This window comes from Danio rerio, chromosome 15 (assembly GCF_049306965.1).
Source record: "Danio rerio strain Tuebingen ecotype United States chromosome 15, GRCz12tu, whole genome shotgun sequence".
Classification (NCBI taxonomy): domain Eukaryota; kingdom Metazoa; phylum Chordata; class Actinopteri; order Cypriniformes; family Danionidae; genus Danio; species Danio rerio.
The window spans coordinates 18,562,008-18,582,382 of NC_133190.1; positions in this window are offsets into that span (position 1 = coordinate 18,562,008).

A 20,375-nucleotide genomic window follows, 5' to 3' on the forward strand; every position below is an offset into this window, starting at 1 on the left:
ACACCCCACCCAAAATACTAAATCCCCAAATTACTAAATATCTTCATCTGGAGCCGTTTCATAGTAAATAAACAGTTGAAACGGTCAGTAAAATGTTTTATTATTATTATTTACAAAAAATATAATAAATAGACCCATTTCACAAGCCTGTTATGATGCATTTAACAGTCAAAGTTTAAAAGTTTATAAACCTTTAAAGTTTTTCATATTTTCATTTTTTTTAACGTATGAACATTTATATGTATTTATGTATGAATTATATTATCTTTGCTTAAAATGACAAAAAAGCTAATTACCGCTTGTGCATTTCTAATGCAGCATCTATGGAACAGGACAGCAAATTTGACGTTATTCATCAGTCATCATTCTCACACTATTTTTTTTTCTTTTTCAGAAAGTCTTTAAAACATCATCGTGGGTTTTTTCCTTTTATTTCAACAAATGGGATTGTCAAAAATATTTGTTGTATTCTCTTATTCACTGTGCTATAAGTTTTCCCAACTATGGTGACTTCCGCTACTGAGAAACCCGGAAGTGTGAAAACAGTCTATAGTATGTATTAAAAAAAGCCACAAATAAAATAGCAAACAGTTTAGCACAAATAAATAGCTACTATAAAGAAATTGAATCAAGTCATCAAAACTTATTAACCTTTTCTTCACTGTATAATTTAAACATTCTGATTAAAATAATTATAATTTTTCGTTTCACATAAAACAGGTGTTGCTTTAAAAATCCACAGATCTAAAAAGAAAGCATTCGATTGCTTTTCTAACTGTCTATGCTCGTTTAAGACAAAATTTGTTGTGTTTAAAAGAAAGCCCACCAAGATCGACATGTTTAAATATTATTATGTCTGTTTAAACACGCATGAGTATTTTTTTGTCATCATTATGAATTTTTACAACAAACAAGTATGTTTTAATACGATCATAACTGCGTTCGTATTTTATCGCCATGGTTTAAAAACAACACTAAAATAAAAAAAGCTATATTAATCTATAATCCATAATAATAACTTCTGTATAGCAGTCCCACAACATTCTGTCACTCAATGACACTCGAATACCCTGTCAGAATAGTCTAGTTGTTGGGAATGAGCTTTTTACAGTGTCTGCTATAATGTTGATATTGTTTAAATAAATGAATATGGCCAGCATGTAAATTCACACTATAGTTACGGTCTTATTGCTACATTATATCTTTATGAAAACAAGATATATGCCATCGGTGATTTCCTATAGATAAAAACCAAAACAGTAATGCACCTGGAATAACTAAAGCAGTCGCTATCGTCGATCTGATATAAAGCAAGAGATCGCGATGACTTATGACAATGTGTGCAGGTGTTTTAGTGCTGTCCCATTTCTTAGAGGTAAATTTTTAAGCCCTTCCCATTCACATTCTGTTTCAGGGGCCAAGGGGAAGGGGTAGGGACACAAAAATAGAATTGGGCTTGGGCCTTAATGTTTATAGCCACCCTTCATAGAAAGCTTAAAAATACGGGAGAAACATGAGAAAATACTTTTACAGAATGATATCGGGATAGAATTGTAAAATACGGGAGAATCCTGGAAAAACAAGAGGGTTGACAGGTATGCACAGCTCTCACTGTACAGTGAGTTTATCATCCTGATTGGTCCGCTCAGAAAGATTGAAAGATCGGCTCATTCAACTGCACACACCTCAGTTTTTACATGTTAAAAAATTATTGTAAACTCGTAAGCCTCTCAGCTCAGCTCATGAGTTCCTCTTGGACAGTATGAGCCAAAGCCATATGACAAAAATGAATAATAATAATAAAAACAACTACGAGATCATTCGATAGCCAAAATCACACCATGTACGCCAGCCTTTAGAGTCACATTTCTAAGTGTTTTTGAGTTTGGATGGTTTCATAACCCTCACAAACATTGTAGGCATCATTTTTACGTTGGACAATAACTGTTGTAAAAGTGACATTTCCAGAAATTATAAATGAATAACAGCACATCTAAACTAGTGTCATGTTATTCCTGTACAACCAGTGTGAATGATTAAGCTGATGTACCTTGTACGCAGCATTAGGAAGCAGGTTATTCATTGTGAACCAGCCCAATTCCAGGAGATGCTCTGCTGTATCATCAGACTTATTCAGCTGTGGAAAAGAGAAGATCCCATCAGGCATGGTCACATACACTGTAGCTAACCAGTAACCAATGATTAGCAAAGACGATTCAGACTCACCTTGCTGTACATAAACCTCTGCAGCTCGAGCTCAGCTATACCCAGCTGTCCATCTTCTTCTGTGAGGCACCAGCGGGCCTGAGCAAAGTAGATCTCAGTGCGTCGAGCAACGCTAACATCTTCTGGAGGTTTGCGCAGCTCCAGTTTGTTTGCCCTTTGCAGCTGAAAGTCCTTAAAACAACTGAAAAGAGGCAAATAACTTTAACACATCTAAACATTTGGCTAACTGTAAGAATTTTGCTGGTGACCAACCGGATGAGGATGTTGAGCTCCTCGCTCTTCATCTGCATGTCTGTCTTCTCTTGGTTAAGCTGATTCTGCAGGCGAAGGTTGATTTCTGACAGCTCGTCTCCTCTGAACTCCTCTGACTGGGACTGTAAGGAGTCAAATAAAAGGAACAAGGCACATTTAAAGTCTGTGTGAAATCCAAATTTACAACATCTATTTTTGCTAGCTCACATTGTTATTCTTAAGGTAAATAATCTCTGCAAGTTAATGCACTGAATTTTTTGTTTTGTTAATCTTCAACAAAGTCTGGTCATTTGAATCTTGTACATCAGATGATTTATTATACAGTGCATGTGGAAAGTATTCATAGCGCTTCACTTTTCCACATTTTTTTTATGTTACAGCCTTATTCCAAAATGGATTAAATTCATTTATTTCCTCAAAATTCTACACACAATACAATGACAATTTTTTTCTTATGTTGCAAATTTATTAGAAGTATTCACAGCCTTTGCTCAATACTTTGTTGATGCACCTTACAGCCTAAAGTTTTTTTGAATATGATGCCACAAGCTTGGCACACCTGCCTTTTGGTAATTTTTGCCCATTCCTCTTTGCAGTACCTCTTAAGCTCTATCAGGTTGGATGGGAAGGGACGTTGTACAGCCATTTTTAGATCTCTCCAGAGATGTTCAATAGGCTTTAGGTCTGGGCTTTGGCTGGGCCACTCAAGAACATTCACCGAGCTGTTGTGAAGCCACTCTATTGATATTTTGGCAGTGTTCTTTGGGTCATTAACTAGCCAGAAGATAAACCGACGCTACAGTTTGAGGTCAAGAGAACGCTGAAGCAGGTTTTCATTCAGGATGTCTCTTTACATTGCTGCATTCATCTTTCCCCTTATTCTGACTAGTCTTCCAGTTCCTGCTGCTGAAAAACATCCCCACAGCATGATACTGCCACCACCATTCTTCACTGTAGGGATGGTATTAGCCTGGTGATAAGCTGTGCCTGGTTTTCTTCAAATGTAACGTCTGGCAGTCACTCAAGAGTTAAATTTTAGTCTCATCAGACCAGAAATTTTTGCTTCTTATAGTCAGAGTCCTTTTGGCAGATTCCAGGTGGGGAGAGGCTTCCATCTGGCCACTTTACCATACAGGCCTGATTGGTGGATTGCTGCAAAGATGGTTGTCCTTCTGTAAGCTTCTCCTCTCTCCACAGATAAACGCCAAAGCTCAGACAGAGTGACTAAGGCCCTTCTCCCCCGATCACTCAGCTTAGATCGCTGTCCCAGCTCAAGGAAGAGTCCTGGTGGTTTCAAACATTTTCCACTTATGGATGATGGAGGTCACTATGCCCATTGGAACTTTCAGAGCAGCAGAAATTTTCCTGTAACCTTACCCAGCATTGTGCCTCGACATTTCCTTAGTCTTTATGCTTGGTTTATGCTTTGACATGCACCGTCAACCCTGGGACTTTATATAGACAGGTGTATGCCTTTTCAAATCATTTCAACTGAATTTACCACAGGTAAACTTTAATTAAGCTGTTGAAACATCTCAAGAACGATCAGCAGAAACAAAATGTACCTGAGCTCAATTTAGAGCTTCACAGCAAAGGCTGTGAATACTTATGTACATGTGATGTTTCAGGATTTTATTTGTTATAAATTTGCAACAATTTCAAGAAACTTTTTTCACATTGTCATTATGAGTTATTGTGTGTAGAATTGAAGAAATTAATTTAATCTATTCTGGAATGAGGCTGTAACATAAAAAAATGTAGAAAAAGTGAAGCAATATAAAAACTTTACGGATGCACTGTAAACGTATCAATAGGGCCCACTTTACCCCCGTATATTATTAAAGATAAAGATAAAAGATGGTTCTTTTTAGGGAAACTGTATGCTCTACTCTTTCGACTTTCTACATGTAGACATACCTCATGATCCCCCTACTTTTTCTTTTATTGTATGACTCCATTTTCCAATAGAATGGCTATCAAATAAGGACCTTATCAGCTGTGAGCACTGCTGCTAAAAAAACTGTTTTGAAATTGTGGATTGAACCATCAACTTCCCTAACTTTTACCTGGATATCATATTTTACAACTGCCAGACTTAACAGCGCATAATACAATACTATTCGGAGCTGGACCAATATTGCAGCAATGTTGCTGGACAAGCTTAAAAATTGATATTCCTATCAAATGCAGTATATCGGATTTCTAGCTAATTATATATATAATTTAATTTTTTTTTTTTACAAGTGGAAGGTTTTATTGGTATAACTGGAATAAAATATTGATCATAAAAAAAGTCTGATTATTTGCTTCTGTCTTTGGACTGGCAGTGTTTCTCTGTTGACGTCAACTTAGGGGTGTCCATAGCAACTGTTTATCAATATTCTTAACTGTTAGTTTGCTATGAGGGAATGACATTAAAAAAAAAGTCCCGACCCCTACTCAGTATTCCATTTTAGTTAGAAAATACATCAACGTTCTGAAATGAAAGTCTCAGCAACTTCCAATTCACGCAGAATAAAAAGAAGTTGTAGAGTTGAGCGGAAAAACTCAAGGTTAAGATAAACTGAACACTCTAGGATGTAAATGTGCACCTACCCTCATGTTGGAGTAAATCTGCTTCTCCAGGCAACGTATCTGAGCTAAATGCTGGCGTACGGCTTCCTGAAGGTGCAAAATACTGCTACGCTGTTCTTCAGGGTTGCTGGAGATCTCCAGTTGAAAACGCACACGCTGCTTCCTCTCACTGTGCTCCTAATCAAAGTACAAGATCATGCCTATCAGCAAAGAGCTTATTTTTTTTAAAAAATGGTTTGCAAAAAATCTACAGACAGTTCAAACCTTGCGTCTGGGTTCCACGTGGAGAAGCAGGTTATTAACGATGTCCAAGATCATGGAGTACTGCACAGGATTGGTGGAAATCTCCAAGTCATTGTGGATGAGGGTGAAGGTGTCGACTGCACCTATGTAACCGGAACAAAACAATGATTTAGCATTGACCCAACAACCACCAGGTCAGTTCCTGTTTCGCTTGAGGTCACATACCAGCCTGTTTCTTCAAAAGGTCCTCCTTCTCATGCTGGTCACGGATCTCTGGTGGTTTAATGGAAGTGGCCAGTTCAGGGTCAATGTCGTGGCTGTACCCGATGTAGTACATGCGACAGCTACAGCGAGAGATGATACGCTGGACCTGCTGGGTCTCCTGCACGTGGGATGGCTGGTTCCAGTCTGAATTGGAAAAAGAAACATTTAAAGAGGCAGTATGTAAGTTTGAGACCCAGTGGTTGAACTAGGTATTGCACACCTGGTTCAACACAAATGCAAGCACAGGTTGCCAGATTGACGACAACAACAGGAGTGTGCCTGACTGTCGAGCCTAAAGGCTGATTTAAACAGTGTTCTAAATAAAAGCAATGGCACGCGATAGAAGGAATATTATCCATATTAAAGGGAGTTTTTGTCCTAACCAACACCTGAAAGTTATATTTTAGAAACGGCTTCTATTTCTTGCAGCTGAATAACAGAAAACTGACAATGATAATCTCAGGTACACCTCATGTGCTTTATTCAGTGTTAAATGCAAATAATGTGAGTTTGAATGCCATTTTGCCTGAAATTTATTGCCATAGGGCTGCTACTAAAAGCAACAGGAGATCTTGAAAATAAAATAAACCATTTAAAATGTAACTTCAGTGCAAGCCAACACATATCAGTGATACAGCATGTACATTTAATAATGTTAAAGAGGTTTTATATGTATTAATTAGATTATAAGCCTGACCATTTCGATAGAGTGCAGTAAGTGCACATATTCTGTGCTTCTAAATAACTGTGTTTAAATTACTGTCATGTTTCGTCTGGTGTAAACAGCCAAATTGCTTATCACTGCAAATCTCATCATGTAGCGCGTTGTTAGGTCACAGGGTTAAAATGTAACCTGCTCACCTAATGTTTACGTTTGTAATATTTTTATTATTTGCTCATTAATAACCTCAAGTGGGACTCTGAATCTGTGTCTCATTTCTGAGTCTGCTTCTGTCCACCGGAGGTCACATTTCAGCCGCGGACACATACTTTGTGTTGCGGACAAGAGCCTTTCTGACTGTATGCAATTACAATGTTTTCCACAAAGACAACGTAGGGGACTAAAATATAATTGGCTTAAGTAGCATTGTGTGGGTTAAATGACCAAAACAAAGACGGACGTTCTGGCACGTACTGTAACTCACACTTTCAAATCAGAATATCTGACTTCAGCATTGTTTTTCAGATAAACAAGAATGTTCACTTGACATGTTTTTTAAATATCTGCAAACATATTATAGTATTTTTATACTTTAGAATAGTCAAAAACCTACATATAACACTAGATTGTGGCTGCTGATTTGATGCTGCTAGCAAACTGTTTTTAAGACAAAAGTAAGCCAACTTGTAGGAAAAACGGCACAGTCCCAAACGCAAGAACTCATGGTCTTGCTTTGGCATAACATGAGAACTGCTCTAAAGCCTAAAATGGCAAATGAGACAGTCCTGTGAACTAACTGATATGCAAATGTGGTGGCCTTTCTAAGTCTACAAAGGGCAGTTGTGACTTTTTAGAATAATTTTTTTTTTGTAGTTTCCAATGTATTCTAGCCAGTTGTTAAGGAAATAATTGGTGGCCAAAAGTGAAATACTGTTATAAACACCAGTCAAGGGAAGGTTATGCAACACTACTCATTCCATTGACTTCCATTCATATTCATTCAAACGCAGGAGATCAGAAACGCAAGCTTGTGTGAAGCTTTTTCACTAGGTTAAAAAAAACAATGTATCAACCAATGGAAGACTGATACATCACGATTTGAATAAAAATAATACAAAATATGTGGAATTGAGTTTTAGAAAAAAAAAACAGCCGAGTAGGACTGTTGACTGTGGGCACAGCACGTATAAATTTGGTAAAGTCCATTGTGACCATGATTTACAGCACCGATTATGGTTTATTTGATCTTTTAGCATGTAATGAAGTGGTGTATGAAAACAATCTGGAAGATTACAAAGTTCACAGCAAAGGGAGTGAATGAATGTGGTTCATTTGAAATCCTGCCATTATTTTTATGACCTGTTACATCGGGGCAACCAGGAACTTTCTGGAAAGCAGGCTTCAGAGACAAAGAATCTAAAATGAAATAAAAGGAAAGATTTTTAATCATGCAAATTCTAGCAGGTGTAGCAGAAGCCAGCCTTGATAGAACAACCAACTCCCATGTGAAAGGTCACCGGTTCGATCCCAGCTCAGAGCGGGTTTGGTGGTGTAGGACTGGCAGGGTTACATTGGTGCCGTAATCGGAAGGGAGTGAGGTTTAAGGAGGGTGAGTGTAGCAGAGGCCAGCTAGTGAAGTCCTCTGCAGGTAAACCTCACTCCTCTGACTCGTAAAGGTGTTCTAGTGACAGATGCTAGAGGCCATGGTCTTTAGCCTCTTTGGTAAAGCAACCGACTCCAATGTCGAAGGTCGGCGGTTTGATCCCAGCTTAGAGTAGGTTAATTGGTGTAGGTGGGGTTACACAGGCCTCAAAAATAGAATAACAAACTTTTAAATGAGCATTAAAAAGGCACACCTGTGGTGGTGCTGACCATTCCTCCAACAGCCTGACCGCTCTCCATCAGCTCCAGCACTGAGTCCAGATTCCTCTGTCTGTGTTCCTCAATGTTCTTCACCTGCAGGTTCACAAAATGGGATTGGTCGCTGTAAGTTTACCCAAAGTTTTCTTTATCATAAATGGGATTTGACTGATATCTAGACATCTCAACCCACCTCAAGCCAAAGCTGCCAGTCCTCTTGCTCAGAGGGGTTTTGTTCCATGGTGGCAAAGTACTGCATACCATCCAGTAGGCAAGTCCAGGTGGTCTTCTGCTTGAGGGTGTCGCTGTACCAAGCAGGGTGGTGTTCACACTGCAGTAGCTGAGCCTTGGCGGCAGATACCAGCACACAGCCGGCGGTCTCAGTGCCTCGCAGCATCATCTGAACACAACGTACAGAGTAAGATGCTTAGATCTGATTAAACAGAACCTTCAACTATGAGTTACTGCTCTCAAAAGTTTATGTGCCTTAGAATGCATTGATACAATATATTCAACTGTTCTCTGATAACTACATAGTAGGCATGTGGCTTAGGTAAGTCCATTTTCAACCCTAGGAATTGGCCATAGTATAATATGGTTAGTTTTGACCATATTTAGAAGGGTTGTGAAGCATCTGACACTCCTTTATTTTATCAAGAAGGAGTGAGCGAGATATCTTTATGCCACCAGAGTAGCATAGTTTTCTCCAGAGTTGTGTTGATGATAAAATATAGGCTAAATTACAAATATTCTCAAAAAGGAGCTGACAGAGATGTGTTTCGAGTCATATTTTGTGGGTTTAACATATCTAAAAACAGAGGCAGGAATTAATATAAACCTCAACATTAGAGGTCTGCATAAATTTCTGAATAAAGCACGGGAGTGGTTGGTAACAGGTTTAATTTGGGACGGGAGCGGGCTGTGTAGCAATATCGCTCCCAACTCCCGAGCGAGCACGCGTATGTATGTGTGTAAATGAAATAGCGCGATGCTGTGTTGAGCTTGTTTGTTCCTGTGTGTGTGTGTGTGTGTGTGTGCGCGCACGCGTGAATGAGAGGTGTGTGTGTGCGCGCGCGAATGAGAGAGAGCTTTGCCTGTGTGTGTGCTTGGTGCTTGTGTGTGTGTGTGTGTGTGTGTGTGTGTGTGTGTGTGTGTGTCTGTGTGTGTGTGCTTGGTGCTTATGTGTGTTTGTGTTTATACAGACAACGTGTTACAGGCTGTGTGGACTCTGTATAGTAGAAAATGGGCCGGGTCGGGCAGCGGGAAAACAAATGCTGAATGTATACGGGAGCGGTCGGGTTCGGGCTAAAACCTGGCGGGTGCGGGCGGGAGCGGGATTCAAAATTTATTCCCGCGCAGATCTCTACTCTACATAAACAGATGTGTTTTTAATATTTATTGCCATCCTTTCACTAGAGTAGCTGAGCGATATGACACGATGCATAAGTGTGAAGACTTATACTCAGCAGTCTGCATATTTTTTGTTGCCTCGTTGCAAACATACATTGCAAATTTCAAAATATACATGTTAAACGAACAAAAGATACATTTAAAAAGTAGGGATGGCTGACGTGAAACTGATGTTTCGACACAGTGTCGAGATCCCGAAGCGCAAGTGTTTCGAAACACTGCACCGAAGCATGATCCGAAGCACCCAAGTCACGTGACTAAAGTGTTTCGAAACACCTAGTCACGTGACTAAAGCGATTCAAAGCATCGATCAGCTTAGAAACGTTTCGAGACCTGGCGAATCCTCATTTGACTGCCAAGGTCATCAATCAATGTCTGTGTCATATGGCTTAGAGGACTGTGTGTATGGTCCTTGATCCTATGCTTTGCATGATGTTTTGGGTTCGAATCCCGACTTGTACAAATACTCTGAAATCATGGTTTTATGAATTTAATCATGTTTCTGTTTTGTGTAGCCTAAATAGGATACAGCTGCAGTTACGCCATCAATTTAGCATCATTTTTGTAACACTGTAAAACAATAATAAATATTTTTACAGTATGGATGGGTTTAGGTAGACATTAATATAATACAATAAATGGGAAATTTAATAATTAATATAAATATTTCTTGATAACTTCAGGCCACCGTTTTTGATCTAGCAACAACCCTGTTTTAAGACAAAAACAAGACATATTTATTCACAAATTGTTCATTCGGATATCAGACCAATGTTAAAACAAAACGATACAAGAGCAAAGCATTACCAATTGGTTTTAAAAACAACAGTCATAGTCTGGCTTCGAAACCTATTAACCCCGCATGGAAGTCTGACACCTTAACCACTATACTATGTGACTTAAAGAATTCATTGTACAAAGTTGGGCTTAATCCCTCAATTTGTTCAACTGTTCTTTGCTGAAGCTGTTTTAGTGCAATACATAAAAAATGACCACTAGATGTCACTGTAGAGTGGGGTTTCGAAACGTTTCGAAGCTTCGACACATTTGCTTCGACTGTTTCAGTGTTTCACGAAGCCTCGCTTTGCCCACCACTATTAAAAAGATCTTATTCCTCTTTAAATACACTTTTAATCCTTATTTCTTGCCATTCAGCATTCTGACACACTATAAACAAGGCTGGGTGGCATGCATGGGACCTGCTGCACCTTTACTTTTCCCTAAAGCCTGTCACGTTTTCAAAATAAGAGTCTCAAATACATAGTAAGCATAATACAAGCTTAAATTAACTTAAAAATAAGTTTAAAAAAAGATCATTGCTGTAATCTCAATATGAAACTTTGTGGCCAATCAAAAGCTGCCTGGGGTGTGCATATTAAAGATCCTGAGTACAACATAACGGTCTGTAATGGTTTTGTTCTGATTGGGCTGTTTTTTTCACCAGGATTAAACATTCAGAAAATTTACACGAGAATGAGGAAACAATGATATTTGAGGCTCACTTCATTTCCTTATTCGGAACTTATAGCTGTACCTAAATGTTCATTTTATGGCACCTTTAATACTTACCTGTCCATTGACGAGCTCTATGAACCAGTTGCGGTTGTAAACATCATCAGTCTGGCATGCGGCAATTCCACAGAGCTGATCACTCACTCCTGCATCCTCTTCAGAGAAGACCACAAACTTATCAGTCTCCTCAATAAGCTTCTGCAGCATGGATGTTCCTGAAAAGAACCACAAAAACAGATTAGCTGGAGCAAAAAAGATCAATGAAGATCCACCTCACAAAACCTCACAAATAAGCTACAGCAGCACCACATTTTTGTACCTTCATTCTGGCTCTTCTCTGGGCGGGTGGCTGCAGTGATGACCGGTGTAGCAGGAGCTGTGTTTGAGGAATAGCTGGACATGGATCGCTTTAGCTTTTTCGTCTGCACCTGCGTATCGATCCGTAGCCCCTTCAAAGCCTCTGTTGAGAGGTTCCTCTTCAGAACGGCAGCTTTCTTGTAGCCATCATACAAGCCAAATGCAATATTCCTGTTGGTGGTGGTCCAGGAGGCCCTTAGGTCCACTAAACACAACTTGTGTGTGTATGAAGCATTGCTCTCGTCTTTTGAGTTCACCTCCTGAGACATTACAAGCAGTGAAAAATAATTATAATTCTTTTTTTAATATTTAATCATTAAAAATTAATTACATTTTAACACTGGGGACCAGTTTGGGACACAAATTGGTTGTGGCTATTTATTGTATATTCAGTGGTGGACAAAGTACAGAAATAAGGCAGTTAAGTAACAGTACAAACAACCAAATAAAATATTACTCCAGTAAAATTCACGTAAAATTCCTCCTTTTCAATTTTACTCAAAGGTACTTGGTTTTTAATGTACTTAAAGGGATAGTTCTTCAAAAATGAGAAACATCTCTACAATTTAGTTACACTCAGGTGGTTCTAAACTTTTATTAATTTTTTTCTTCCTTCAAAATTAGGCATGGGTTTTAAGGTTTACTATGGTTTGGAAAAGTCAAGGTTTTTAAACTGCAAAAAAATTCTGTTATGATGTTCCTAAGGCATATGTAAGTTTTTTTTTTATGTGTTTTTTATGTGTTGTAAAGAAATCTATGCTTTTGAAACTAAAGAAGACAGCAGAGGTCAGTGATTTATTTGAATTATTTAGCCAGACATGTTTACTCTACCAAAATCTGATAAATGTTTCCTAAAATGAAATATATTGTTTTGAATAAGGGGAAAAGTTATTTTTTTTACACAGACATTTATAGAGTACTTATTTTAGAGCAGTAATCACAATACCGTGATACCTTGAAACCATGATATTTTTATCCAAAGTTATCATAACATCAGAAACTTATACCAGTCCATGCCTATTCTGAAGAATGTCTTCTTTTGTTAAAAAAGAAACTCAAACAGGTTTGAAACAAGTGGAGTATAAGGAAATTATGACAGAATTCAACTTTTTGGGTGAACTATCACTCTAAGTCTTAAAAGTTATAGTAATGAATGTTTGCTTTGCGAAACATCTGAAATACACAAAACTTGTAATACTGATAATGCAAGAGAAATCATGTGTGGAGACAAATGAAAATAACAAAATGCCGTACACCCTAATATTGTTTTTGAGAAAAACAAATAAACAAAACAAATGTTTGTAAATGCTGCCAAATAGAAACATTAAATATATAAAAAATGTAACCGGTGGTAAAATTTAAGAAGATCTTTTTGTAGCCATACTAGTTTTATATCAGTGCTACAGCTTTGACTTTAGATTAAGATTTTTTTAATTATTTTCAGACAAATCAGGTATATCGAATTGGATATACTGGTAAAATAGGATGTGTTGTGAAGAAATTACATGTAATAATGTGGCCATTACATTGCCACTTTACCAAACCAGACGTCCATTTCTCCATTTAAAATACTGTTTTACTCATCTACATGAATCCAAGATGTAGTAAAATAAAAAATACAGCATTTTGTAGTGAAGTAAAAATACTTAATTAATGTCCACCACTTATTACATCCAAATAGTGAAATATTACTTCCGATGGATGAATGTTGCACAGAAGTGTCTCACCTCCTCAATACGGTTGCTCTGTCTCTGGTAGCTGAGTGAGGAAAGGCTGAGCAGGTGGGTTTTCTTCACCTGGGCGTTGATCTGATGGTCGGCTGTCTCATCCCATGTGGAGGCCATAAGGTGCACGGTGACCAGAGAGAGATCGCTCACCATCTGAGTGACGTTCCACTCAGAGATCAGTCGTCTCATCACAGTGCCAGCTAGAAAACAGGCATCCATCATTTCAGCAGAAAATTTTAACAGTCTGTGAGGTGTCGAAAGTGTGACTGAATGCTCTTTGCTTTCTCACCCTGTGGAATGAGCCTCTGTGCTCCTCTGGTGAAGACGTGACCTTTACTGCACTCCACCTGAATGCCTCTCTGCTGAGCAAACGAAGCCCAGTAGTGGACCTGCAGTAGGACATTAAACACAGTTTTACTCTACAGTTTTACTCTAGATTAAATTTAAATCACAAAACTCTCTTTAAATCGTCTCAGCTGGTAAAATATTTTGAACAGGGATTATGCAGGTTTCACAAAGTTTAATTGAAGAATTATAGACTTATAAAGGGGCTAAAGGAGGGGTCGGGAACCTTTTTTTTAGCAAAGAGCCATTTCTGATTTGTTTTAGCAAATGCATTTTTGTAAAGAGCCATTTGGATGTGTATATATATCTCAAAATGCATTTGCTACTGTATTACTGTAAGTTACTAAAAATTAATATAGTATTACTACTAATACTACTACTATTTGTAATATTACTATAAATAGTGCAGGTTTAAACAAAACCTTAGTTTATGTCCATGCACAACTCGAAAATAAACTAATATGAAGCATCACGTTGAGCAAGTTCAGAATGAAGAAAGAACAATTTATAGCATTTTTATTTTCGCCATCACCACCTATGAATTTTGTTTGAATTTAAGTTACCATGGAAATGTAAGGAAATGTAAGTTGTTTGCTTTTTATTGGTGTCGCAATTTAAGTTTATCCACATTGCCACATACGCACATTGGTCGAAATGTCCTTTTATTGTTAAGGTTCTTGTTCATTGTGCTGTATAAATTTACAATTTAAAAGGGGATTGTAACCGTATTTTCGACAGAAAACTGTTTTTTAGTGATGGTAGTTTTTAAACAGTAAAATAATATTGAAGGAAGACAGCTGGAGAGCTACATATTTTTGGTCAAAGCCTTAGGTTTGGAAAGCCTTAGGTTTCCTACCACTGGGCTAAACGCTCAGGATTTTTTAAAATGGTCCAGATGGAAAAGATTTTTATTTGCCCTATTAAAAAAAACAAGACTATAACTGAAAAGATTTAATAATACAATTATATAGTAATAATAAAAAATAATTATTTTTGATATTTCTTAGCAAAATATTTTAACGATTGTGTAAAAACAAGCAAGCTCTACTTGTATCCATACACTTTTTTCTAACATAAACTTTCTTAAAAAAAAATAAAAATAAAAAAATGAACAAATGTTTTAAAAGTTTTAAAAACTATAATGAACTACATCTATGCATAACAATCTGTCCAGGTTAGTGTCCTCAGCAGTAAACACATGGAGCGCTTTTAAACAAATGGTATTGTAAAGAAAATAATTCAACCATTATGATAGAGTTAAAAATGACCTTTTTAAATAAGTATTTTAAAGTTATATTGAGATGGATTGTTGGTGATTGTATGGGTGTCAATGGCCATTGGGAAGCAGTACATGAATAAAGAAAAATTAGGACCTGTGTAAAAAAGATTTTAGACCTACAACACAATATTTTAGCAAATTTAAGACTTTTTAAGGCCTAAAATATAGATTCTGAGATTTTAGACGACTTTAAGACCCTGCAGAAACCATCTTTGAACAATAAAGTTACTGTTTAAATGTGAGCGTACCATATTTTTTATAAAACAATTATGGTTTGAAATTATCAGAAGAATACTGCAATTTATATTTCAAAGCGACTATAAAGTAATTAACACCAAGCATTTGTATTGGTGCAGAATGAGAAGTATTTGTGCAGTGTACATTCAACTAGTCTTGATTGATTTGTTTTAGGTTTGAATTTTTAATAAATGTTATTCATAGAAAATAGCATAATAATTTCTTTTTATTTAACTTGTGTAATACTTTTTTGTTTGAAGTATCATTAAATTGGTTATAGAGGAAGGAACTTATATATTTATTATTAATTATTATAATGGTACTGGTAGCATGTGTATATCATTTCTGAATTTATAAAAAAAAAAAAAAATATATATATATATATATATATATATATATATATATATATATATATATATATATATATATATTAGGGCTGTGCTATTAATCGAAAATCCTATTTCAATTTCGATTTTGACTTCAAACGCTTATGAAAAAGCATTAATCGAGATAAACGATTATTGCATCATATACCGCCCACTTTCCATCTGTTGCTCCTAAAACCGTGGAAGACCGCGTGCTTATGTGTGTGCGGCACGCGCACACAGCCAGAAGCATGCGGCGGGTCAGCATTCGGTCTCATTCTCACACTGAAGCTGGAATTATACTTGCACCTGGCGCCGCATCGCGCACCTCCGCTGACCGTGCGCGCATCTCGCGAAACGGACGAGGAGCAGACATCTAAAGTCATCTTAATGCGAGCGCTTTAATGGTCAAATAGGTGTCAAAACGCAGTGTTTAGTGATTATTCATAACCCTCATTTGTGTAATAAACAAACGAGTTGAGGATCAAAAGACACGTGAAAGAGAAACCATTAAAGAAACAGCGCGCGGTGTTGTTTCTATCATTAATCAAACAAAACCAGAAAATCCCTCTGCTCTTGACTGAAGGATTTTTGTAGCTAAAGATTTATTCTTACAGTGAAGATGCTTAAAGCACAGTTTGTTTAATATTTTTATTATTTTGTATTTATTTCTCTTTCCTTTGCATGGAGGAATATAACTGTATGTATACACTTGAAGTCAGAATTATTAGCCCTGCTGAATATTAGCAACCCTTTTCCTGCCCAATTTTTGTTTAAAGGAAAGAAGATTTTTTTAAACTTATTTCTGAACATAATAGTTTTGATATATAATTTCTGATTACTGATTTCTTTTATCTTTGCTATGATGACAGCACATAATATTTTTCTAAATATTTTTCTAAATACAAGCATTCAGAATAAAGTGCAATTCAAAGGCTTAATAAGGGTAATTAAGCAGTTCATATAACAGTATCTTCTGCAGACAATCAAAAAATATATTGCTTAAGGGTGCTAATAGACAGGCAGGCAGCACGGTGGCTCAGTGGTTAGTACTGTCACCTAACAGCAAGAAGGCAGCTGGTTAGAGTCCTGGCTGGGCCAGTTGGCATTTCTGTGTGGAGTTCGGATGTTCTCGTGGGTTTCCTCCAGGTGCTCCGGTTTTCCCCAGTCCAAAAATGTGATGTAAGTGAATTGGATGTACTAGTATGTGTTTGTTAATGTGAGAATGTGCAGTGTTTCCAGTGATGGGTTGCAGCTGGAAGGGCATCCACTGCATAAAACATATGCCGGAATAGTTGACGGTTCATTCTGCTGTGGCGACTCCTGATAAATAATGGACTAAGCCGAAAGAAAATGAATGAATGAATTAGACAGGCCTAAACCAATATAGAAGTGTCACCTGTAGCTGTGGAAAAGATGCGGTGTAGGACATCTGCTTGTAGTGCTGGCCGAGCTTCCTGCGGCTGGGCCTGAGGCTGTGGAAGAGCTTCCCTCTACAGATGGGCCGGGACACACTGGTCCAAGTGGCCCAAAAGTTCTGCATCCAGCGCAGGGTGCTGCTGTAGAGGAGGATTCTGGGCTGACATGGCTCTGGGGAAAAAACAAAATCTGAAATCACTTTAGGGCTAAAAGTGTACTACATGACATTTTCCTGATTTATAGTCTAAGTGAGTCAAATCCAGTCTGTAGATTTGGGGTAGATGACAGATTTTGGAAAAAAAAAAAAAGAAGAATGGGTTGGCTCTGATTCCACCCAGACTGAGGATGTGAAATAACTGGTAATTTCCCTTTCCAATGAACAATTCATGGGTAAAAAAGCATTTATATAAATCATACAACTCGATTTAATTATGCTTCGCTTTTCATCCCAAAAAGTTTAGAAAGACTTTAAAAAAAGATTAAAGAGTTGTGTTTTTCAACATTGAAGAGCACCAGCAAAAAAAAGGCAGAAACAATCCCATAATAACCTTTGGCAGACTGGTCGAGGTCCATGGTGATGGAGAGGTTTAGGTTTTCAGAGCGGAAGGCCCTGTAGGAGTCGTGCGGCTGACCGGAGGTGACGTCTGCAACATTCTCCGTAGCACAGAGCATCACTGCATGGTGATCATGTGGATTTCCATGACATAACCATTGGAGTTCAAGGGTCATACACAGACTCGGGAGATGCAGAAAGCAGATATCGTCATATCTGTATAGAAACAAACAGCACAAAAGTCTTTCACTAGGTCTGCTATTTCAAGCATGTATGTTTTTGACTTTTTTTCACTCAAACACAATTTAAATAAAAGGACAGATAAGGCAACCTCAAGTAAGGAAAAATGTCATTTGTACCAACTGCCATTATAATTTTAAATACTGGGATTTGAGTACGAGTAGGGTTAATTTTCCATAGCTTGTCCGTGAACTATGGTTCTGAGTAGTAAAATTTGCCCCATCTGAAAGCAAGGGCTGGAAATGTACTACTAATTATAGAAACGGCTTTACTGATTCAATTCGCACACAATCCCCTTTGTTTTAGGGTGCTTTCACACCTACACTTTTGTTTCGGAACTTGTCTCGCTTGCCCAGTTAGCACTGTTCGTTTGGCATATGTGAAACCACTCTCTGATCCGCGCCAAATCAATCGCTCTGAAATCGCTTGAATGAGGTGGTCTCGGCTCGATTGAAACGAACTCTGGAGCGGATCGATTGCAGTAAGAAAGCAAACGATCCGAGCGCTGTTATATCACAGTGTTTTATGGATATGTAATAGGCATACGGCTATATAAAGCGAGAATTATGAGTAGGGTGGGAAGTTTTGCGAGTCTCCGGATGCCCGCAAACGAGTGATGATCTCCCGGTAATCTCGCGTCTCCCTCCTAGTCCTCAAATAGGCTACGTCACACACCCTTCTCACCCCTCCCCACCGCATTTCTCCTACTCTTCAAACATATCGCGCACACCTTGTCAAACACCACCAAACCACCACCTCTCCTGACATCTGAGCGGGACTCTGCAAAATAAACCCTGACACTCTGACCAATGTGAGGAGAGTTTACTCACACGTGACTTGTTTTAGCTCTTTTGGTCCGATTAGAAACTTTGCAGTGTGAAAGCGAACCTCTCCAAGAGCAAAGAGCAACAATGTAACATTTGTAATCTCTGTTTCGGAACAACTGAATCGATTCACAGGTGTACAAGCACCCTTACTGTGCACCCCTAGCCACATATAAACACAACACAGCTGCAATTAACGTACTTGGATGCTGTTCTAACGTTGACATCCAGGTCACCCTTAAAGACAAACTGCCCCGGAGTCCAGTCAAAGTTCAGCTTGCTCCACTCCCAGTGTAGATTCTCGGTAGTGTTGTATGGGTCCTGTAAAAATTAAACATAAAAGTCAACACATGATGTACATTTTTGGGCCAAAACACTGTGCTAGCAGGTGTGCTAGTACCTCATTAGCGAGCTGATGCAGATTGGCCTGTTCAATGTCCATTACCCAGCGACCATGCAGGAGAAGTCTGCTTTTATCCCACCAGGTGAGAAGGGGGGATGGGTCAGCTGTGGGTTTGGTCAGTAAATCAACAGCCTGGCCAATCAGTGTCCAAGCAGGGTCCCAGCAAGGCCCCCACACAATGGTGTAGAGTGAAATGCTCGCTATACAAAACATTACATCGGTTGATTCCTACATCACAGACTTATATGATCAAAAGTGACTCAAATATTTGTAATTGAATAAGCTTTCCTTTAATTAAAATATTGGTTAATTCATAACAGCAGTTTAGCTATTCATAATTTGGGAGCTCGGTCATGATGAGGTTTGTGATAGGCTAAAAACTGTGCTCATGTCATTTATTAATGTTGTATTAATTAATCTATTATTGTCTATGTCTGTATTATTGAACTTAAGTATGGTTTATTGTATTATATTGTGTTTATGGGTTGTTAATAAACAATTAAAAAGCATGACTCACAGTGGATGTCATAATAGAATTTCAGAGGTGGCATATTCCTATAAACAATCACATCGCCCCATGGCTGGCCAAGTTGGACTACTTGTTTGCGCTTTGCTCTGAGCTGCCCGTCCTGCTCTGTGCCCATCAGGCGTCCTGACAGTGTCCAATCTCTGATCTCAAACAGGTAGCGAGGGTAATCTCGGATACGTACTGAAACACACAAGAATTTAAGCATGTAAGTCATCGTAAATGACTGAAAAATCCACTCATACAGGAGATTGACTCACAATCGATTTTTAATAGATCTTAAAGTTAGCATGTGCTATGCTAATAGGTTGATAAACTAATAAGTATAAAAACATATGGGAGACCAATTTTTAGGGGTAAATTCTTAAACTGACAAGTTTATATCAAGTTTATACAAAAATATATTAAGTTTTTTTTTGGTGTTCCCGAGAAAGTCGCATTTGTTTTTAATTTGGCTAGAAAAAACAACAACAGTTTTTTAATTTTTTAAACACCATTTTAAGGTCAAAATTATTAGCCCCATTAAGCAATATTTTTTTTCGATAGTCAACAGAACAAACCATCGTTAGACAATAACTTGCCTAATTACCTTATCCTGCCTAGTTAACCCTTTATAGAAGCATCTTTAGCTATATAAAAGCGTCTTAAAAAATATCTAGTAAAACAATATTTACTGTCATCTTAGCAAAGATAAAATAAATCAGATATTAGAAATGAGTTATTAAAACTATTATGTTTAGAAATATGTTGAAAAAAAACCTCTCTCCGTTAAACAGAAATTGAGGAAAAAAAATAAACGGGGCTAAGTGTATATATATATATATATATATATATATATATTTATATATATTAGCGCTGTCAAAATTAGTGCGTTAACGCATGCGATTAATTTTAAATAATTAACGTGTTAAAAAAATTAACGCAGTTGCAGGTTTTTTTTTTACTTCCTGTTGTTGTGGACGTGTGTTTAACATGCAAGAAATGTATATAAGACCAAGGAAGCACTTTTTGAAGGCAAGTTTCAGTATAAAAAAATTAGTCGCATCACCAGGCTCTCCAAAGTTTCATGCAATTTCGGGTGTTTCATTTTTTCTTTCG